Genomic DNA, 8066 nt, shown 5'->3' with positions numbered 1-8066 from the left:
CATATCAATGGTAGACACATTATGGACACAACCATTTGTCTACGTAATCGTGAATATAAAATTTCCTGGCAACCTGGATTGATGAAGCAAGATCCGAGGTCTTGATCTCCATCTCTCGATCCATAGCATGATTCTAACCATGCGAGTGAATATCTTGAAGTCGAACATGGCAGAAGCCACTTGATTACCAGTCAATGATGTGAATCGTTAACAAGCACGAGAGAAACCACCAATAATGAAAATGGTTCTCAAGGTACTCCAAGTACAATCTATGAAGTGTGAATATGTGATATGAAGTCGAACACTTGTCGAATTGTTCGATCGAAGGCCAATGATGAGAACCTGTCATCGAAAAAGAAAAACATGTCATTAAGACATGCAGGCTTCAAGGTACTGAAGGTTTCTAAATCAGCTTCCTATATAATGATTTGAAGTCGATAGGAAGTTGTTCGTCATAGGAAAGCCTATGACACGAAACATGATATCAAGTTTTGAAAATAATTGCAAGGACTGACTCAAGGATGGCTGATGCGAATGAAGGTAAAGATTTTGCAAAAGGATTTGAACCAAGGTTGAACTTCTCTTGAACACATAATGACACTATAATGATTTGCCAACATTTGAATTAACGATAATACCCAAAACCATGAAGACTTTTAATGAGGTTTGATTAACCGTAAGGAAAATGGATTTCCCAACCCGACATGAATGTGATGGAACGTTGTGTTCAAGAGTGACATGCTACCTTTTGATGATGTAGAATGGACACTTTCCCAAATTTTATCCCACCATTACTGGCAAGTACCTCTTTATTTTTTACAAGCTTGAGGAAGATAACATATGCTTGGACTGTAAGCTCATCCTTTAGATGAGTCCATCGAATTATTTTTAACGAACCCTAAGAAGGAATGGTTCGGTCTCGTCATGCTTAATGAGTCCTATACTGTTTAATTTTTTACGAGTCCAGTAAAGGTGTAGCTCGATGTCTTTTTATTTTAAGAGTTTGAAAAAGACACAAAAAGAAAACTCATTCAGCTCTTTAATCGTAAAATTTTAACAAGCCAGGAGAAAGTAAACTCGACATTTTTTTTATTTTTAGAGAGTTAGAAGAAAAACATAAGTAGACTCCATCAGGTTCTTTTTCGTCAGTTTAGTTGCTTAGGTCTAAAAAAGGATAAAATAATACAATAGAGAAATCTCTTGACCATGTTTGATCAATGTATACTTTTTTCGTAAACAGTCCTAGCTTAGTCCATAAAAGGGGTAAACTTATACTGAGTGGACGGTTGTTCATTTACTTTTACAAGTTCGAACAAGCAAGTACTCGACAATCTTTCCATTTTGAAAATGTTTGAAAAGGGTTTAAAAGAAGACTCCATGATTTTTCACTTTTCGTAATTTTTAAAGAGAATAAAAAGTAATAAAAGTCTGCTAAAATGTCAACATTATTCATCTTGACTCTGTAAATGATCTTGCACATTTAAACCCAATAACCCATCTTAACTACTCAAAAAGGTGTTTTCCCTCTTAAAAAGATTCAAAAATATAAAAAATAATAATATTTTTTAAGCTAAAAAACTTATAAAAATGGGAAAAAGTAATTTACTTTTACCATTTTCATTTTCACCAGTTCAGAGCAGAGAGAGGGGTTTTTACCGTGAAACTTCCAAGATTGATTCTGAGCCAACCGGTGGACGAAGTTGCACACCGTTTCCTCCAGGTAGAATATCTCTCCATAACCTAGCTTTCTATCCGTTTATTTTTTCATTTTAAGCTTTTATTTGGTTTTATGGGACAAAGATTTGTCCAAAAATGCGCCCTCGACCCTGCGCGGGTTTTGATCAATCAAGCCTACGTAGGCTGATAAAAATTTCCATACAGAAATTCTCGGCCTGTGCAGAATTCTGTTGGAATTTTTCACGCAGCTGCTCCTTGTCCATAAAAGGACGGTCACAGGTGCCGTGGGCTATTTTTAAAACAAATTTTGAAGCCCAAAAAACATTAAATGAATTTAAAAAAAGTTTCTAACTTCTTTAAAAAGGTCATTTCAGGTCATTTGTTTGCTTAAAAATGGAATGGGGGGAAAGAGAGCACGAAGCCAATGATATGTCTGCTCTGGTGGATCTAACCACTTTGAAGGATCTCAGGACTTGTGGCCTCCTGAAATACTAGCTAATCCCTGGGATGAAAGCCCTTATAGATCTGATGACATGGTTGGTGAGGACCTGGAATGTCTAGGAACAGTGCTTTGTGATTGTTGATCATCGCCTCACCATTGATGCCGATGACATCTATTTCTGACTAGGTTATCTCATCGGGGAGCCAATCTTTCCCTATTTGGATTGAGAGAAGGGGGAGATACTACTGATGGATATCTATGACACTTTTGTAGGTGTGCACCGCCCAAAGATGGACAGATTGACATTCAGTCCATCAAATTTTTACCCTTGAGGACCATTGGTTTCACTATTTGCAAACTGTGTGGCAGTGTTTCCCTCCATCTAACCACACGAGCACAGATGTAGACGATCATGGAATGTTGGGATTCAACAGTATACAACTAGTGCCAGGCAGTAGTGGTAAATATGAAGGGCCATCTGACTAGGTGCAAGAATGGTAAACTGAAAAATTTTGGTTATGGTGTCATTCTAGTTTCTTTTTCCCTAGAAAGGGTTCCTATTCTTCAGCCACAACATATTCGGGAAAACAGGGGGTTTTGAGGGATCCACGATTGATGAGGTGGGTTGTACTGATGGCACACCATGGTGGTGACAATCCTGTAGTGAGGTATACAATAGATTTTTTTGACTGGCTGAGCCAGTAGATTGTTCCAATCGAGGAATTTTCATATGCTGGGATGGATTACAAAAGTGATCCTAATATCCCACTTCCAGTTCAAGCTTAGTGGGGTGATCTAGGTAAGGATTTTCTCATTTTGACATATTTTCAAATTTTTCAAATTTTCAAGTGTTTTTGTCTTCAGAGGCTAATTATCCGAAGTGCATGTGTAGATGTGGGTCCAACCGACCAGTCGGGATGAGATGGTACGATAGACGAGGTGAGTATCCTATGGTAGTTGCGGCTATGAACCTAGAGGTAGATGACATCTTGACAGAGTTGGAGCACAACCTTGAGAGGTTGACTACCAACATCCCAGAGTGTTGGATTAGGGGGTCCTGACCCAGGTTCAGAGTTATTTGTGCCAACCAAAAAAACCCTGCACTATTGGCCCTTTCAGTAATAACCCACGTATAGTAGGTTGTAGTCTCACCCAAAGCAGTATGGGGGATGCAAGAACCAAGTTTTTGCATCCAGAGACTAGTGTTATGACTTCCAGCACCTTGGATCTACCCCCGCATAGATCAATAAGATTCTAAGGCACGCCACTGCAACTCAGTTAAAGCAGCCTTTAGACTTTCGTGAAGGTCCAAGATCAGTCCTTGCGGACCTTTAACAATCGATTTACCTACTTACGTGCATCAAAAATTAATCCTAAATTCGATTTCACGCAAATATACTTAACTTTTCAAAAAACATAAGAGAAATCACCAAAAACTTCGTGGAAGTGCATAAGAATTAATTTCATACATTATTAATATAGATTCAAGAAATTCGAGTAACATTTAGTCATTATTTCATAAAACATGTCATTCATTGGCAACATATAACATAAACAAATATGAACATAAATACTCAGTAATTCTTCGAAAAATTATCTTTACTGATCTTCAATTCTCTGATTATAGACTCAAATGACCCTGCGCACACACCTTCAAGGGTCTGCGCACTCAATTGTGGATTCTACCTAGGCTTCCACGCACTTAGCTACAAAGCCTTCCCTTCTCTACCTAAGCATAGGAAGCAGAGCCCTCCTGCCTTAGCTCTTGCCCAAGACTCTTCAATGAACCCAATCCTCTATCCACATATTCTATCAAAATTCTTTCTTACTTATTCTTAGACTCTCTAAGAATCGACTATTTATAGACTTTTCCATATAATGACATGGTCCGCGGACCATGGGTGAATCTCAAAACCGACTCAAAATTTTAATTAAAACAAGGGGCTAAGCCCCTTTGACTCTTATTCATCTATGCACTCTATTTCCATATATCGTGGAGACTTTACATCTTTTACAAAAATTGTCACAAAAATGACAAATTAATTCCATTCTTCCCCTGGGGATCCCATCTAATAGGCCCCCAACATTCGTGACTCGCTCTCGATTCACTCAGCTGGTTGTTCTAATTTCTGATGGAGTTCACTGAATGTCGTGGTCAATGCTTGTAGCTCCGCGGTACTCTGTTCTACTGCTTGCTGAACCTCCTGGACCATTTTCTCTGTGGTTGGCCCCTCTACTGCTAACTGTGTAGTCCTCTGTGTCTGCTGTATAGCCTTCAGATTCTAAAGAATGGTCTGTGAGAACTAACTGGCTTCCTTTGTCCAAGGCTCAAGCTGTGTGCTGAGCACAAACTTCTTATTCTACAATTCCTGTATCTGCAACAATTTTTCTTTACCTTCTTGTAAGCATGTAAAATGTTGGACTAGTTCCAACATTCGCACTGTCGTGATGATTTCATCATACTATTGTTTCACTTCCCTAAGTTTTCTGCTCAACTGTTGCAGTGTAGGATCCTCCTGTAGTGTATCCCAGAGGCCCAGTGCCTGAGTGAAGAGCTTATCGTACCCTTGAACGGCAATATCTTGCTGAGCCATGGATTCTTTAATCGCTACGTTCCTTTGTTCCTGAACCTCTAGCGGTGTGGCCGGCTACAACTTCAACTACAGCTCAGCTATCTACATCCGGAGGTTGAAAGTCACCTTGTCGACCTTGTCCTTTAAGGCGCACACTGCAATAGCCAATTACCTTACCTTGGCTGAAGCCTATGCATCATCAAGTATACCCAACTCAGCTACAGATTTCCAAGCCTGCTCAATCGTTGTGACTAGGTTATGACGTTGTGTCTACAACTCCTCCTGCTCCTTCAGGGCTTGAGTCTTCTCTACAAAAAGTTGTTGGTTGTTGACTTTGAATTGACTGACAGCAGTGAGTGCGTGTTGTTCTCTGATTTGTAGCTTATCAGTGACCCCCTGATGTAGCGCATGAAGGGACTCAATCGTTAGCACAGAAAGGTTCAACCCCATGTATTTTACTATGTGAAGCATCACACGATGCTCATCTGACTCCACGAGAACTGACCCTTCAGGTAAAGGAAAGACTCTAACATCCTGAGGTCAGTTAATCTCTGATACTGCACTCCTTCCCTGCATTAGGCTTGCTTGTGCATCACTTGTCTTCCCAACGTCCACCTGAATTCTATTCACCTAGATCTACAGCTCACGCAAATCCTTCTGGACGCTCCTTAGAGTCTGCATGTATTGCTACTCGAATTGTTGTAGCACCTCTGTCGTTGTGTCCCAAATTTTATCGCATATCTCATCGAGATCGCCCTTTGTCAGCACCATGGGATCAACATGTGTCTGCTTATCAGACTTCTATTTTTTTTGCTGCTCCTGTGTGCGCTTCTTCATGATGAAAGGAGAGGTTTTCTCCTCACTGCCACCTCCTCCTTGCTCTGACAACTCTTGCTCATCAGTGTGGTGGGAAGCAGATTTCTCATTTTCCTCTGCATCCTTTTGTTTGTGCTCTACCTCCACTTTGGTAGCGCGCTCCTTCTCCATACGGGCCTTCTTTGCAACAATCGTAGTAGGCTCCTTCTTCTTTTGCTCAGCCAATGTGCACGTAGCTTTCTGAGCGACGTCCTTCTGCTTCTGTGCAATAGAGCCTTTTGCGCATGTGCTTGTTCTTGCATCTAACTCCGTAGGCGTGCACCATTCCGTGGCCAAATCCCTACAACTTCTTGGATATCTATATCTGTCACCATATAAGGAAACGGGTGCCATTTCTGCGTAGGGTCTTTGCCCAGGTTGATCGAGACCCAATGAAAGTCGGCTTTGAATTCTGCATAGGCCAATAGCTTCACGTATAAAGTGGGAGACAATATTGGCTGCTAGTTAACCTCCCTGTGCATTTCCATCTTCATCTAAACCCAAAATATATTCATCTCCTTAACACGCTCTGGATCTTTTGAGGTCCATAATGAGGCAAACCACGCTGCCTCGAGCAAATCTTCTTTGTGCGAAGGAAATTGGCTATCCTCTGGTAACCTCCAAGAAACCAAAAGAATAAAAAATAACAACCAGGCATAATGAAATTTCTTACTCTCCTCCTAGGCCTCACGGTAGTTCACGAGGAACTCCTGACATAGATACTTGGCCCAGTTGTATTGAACCCCCTTCGCGCACTGCGATGCGAGCGATATGATCAGTGCCGAAACTTCGTCCACGTGGCATTTTCTCATTACTTTGCTTGCTAATCTGGGCAGAAAACTGTACTTCCCGGTCTGATATGGATGTGATAGAGTACCCTCGTGACTTTTTTTATCAGATCGAACTTCTTCTTCATCTTATCTTCCAACTCTTTCTCTAGTTTTTCCTCCAAACTCTTTGGAAAGGTTCGCTCATTTTTAAGATAACTTAGTGATTTTGTGGATCAAAATTTCGGTGATATGGATAGGCTCTCCTAGCCATAGGCACCCATCATGCACCACTGCAAGGAGTTGGCGCACACAGACCATATTAATGGGTGAGCAATGATAATGCGGCACTAATAGCAGATTGGGCAACCCTGACTTCTCAACACTGTAGACCCACTTCATGGGGTCCAAAATTGTAACCCCCATATCATCATAGTAGGTTTTATGCATATACTTGTGAGTCACCAAGTGCAGAAACTTTGTATGGTTCGCGAGGTCCCAGTCTTTCATTTTAAGCAATGGAAAGCACGCCAGCCTAGGACCCATGAACACAACTTTCTCAAGCATCAAAGGTGTCGAAACTGAAAATTTCCCTATATCAAGATCCTTCTTGACTTTAGTTTTTCCCTTCTACTGAGGGATATACTCAAGAAACCTCATCATAGGCTCCATCCCTTCGGCATCAATATCCTCTATACCCTGGAATTCTTCCTCTTCTAGGTCCACTACTTTTTTGGTTGCTTATCCTTTTTCTACTTCGCCTTTGTCTCGGTATGATTCCTTGATGACGTGCGCACCAACACCAACTTCTTCAACCTTTCCTTCACGGCTAGTTGCTTTTATTTCATAGCAGGTGCTTTTCTTTGGCCACAGTCTGTTTTGGCCTAGGCGACCTAGGCGTCGTGGGCACAACAGGGGTAGCCTCTACACTGGACACTTCTGATCCTTGTGCTTCCTAACTAAGGGCTTTAACAGGGTTAGTGGCAGTCATTTTCTCAATGAATAACTCTCTATCTTCTATAGAATAGTTCATAAATGGAGGGTGCAACAAAAATTCCTCCTGGAATGCTCGGGTCATATGCGACAGACAACAAAATTCACCAACAAGTCTTAGAGCACAAAGTTTCTCTTTTGGATCAATATGCGCAATTTATAGGGGATTTTGAATTCAAATCCGACCATTTCCCCCAAATTATGATAATAAAATTTGTTTTGTTGGCAGATATTCAAATATTTTTGCCTTCCTTCTTGCCTTCCCACTCCTCTTAACCGATCTCTGGACGTCCCATCATGAATAGTAACTCTAATGGTCATTTTCCTACTGTGTTGTGTGGTACCTTTCCCTTTCGAGCAGTGTCTTGAGCACAGCTTCATCTGGTGCATCCTCGTTAATCTCCACGTAGCCTGGTCACTGCATTGTCCACCATACTGGGTAGTGTAGTTTATAGCCCCACGCTCCCTTGCAACTGCCTGGAGCACTAAGATTATCCTGCTGCCATATAGTCATTGTGTAGGATCCCCTATATACAAGTTCAACCTCCTCCCATTCAGCTTCGCGATCTGAACTGTGCTACCATCTGTAATTTCCTTGAAAATATATGGTTCTAACCAATGCATCTTGAATACCCAGAAATTTAGTGAACTTACTACCATATAACCGGATAAGATCATTTACCTTGAATGTGTGAAGCTTGATATGGTGATCATGCCACGCTTTTTCACGTTCCTTCTATACTTTTTGATGGAATCCTA

Source organism: Pinus tabuliformis, chromosome 4_2 (assembly GCF_031772625.1).
Source record: "Pinus tabuliformis cultivar Carrire ecotype Pingquan chromosome 4_2, CPIR1, whole genome shotgun sequence".
NCBI classification, from domain to species: Eukaryota; Viridiplantae; Streptophyta; class Pinopsida; order Pinales; family Pinaceae; genus Pinus; species Pinus tabuliformis.
This window is presented reverse-complemented; position numbering follows the sequence as displayed.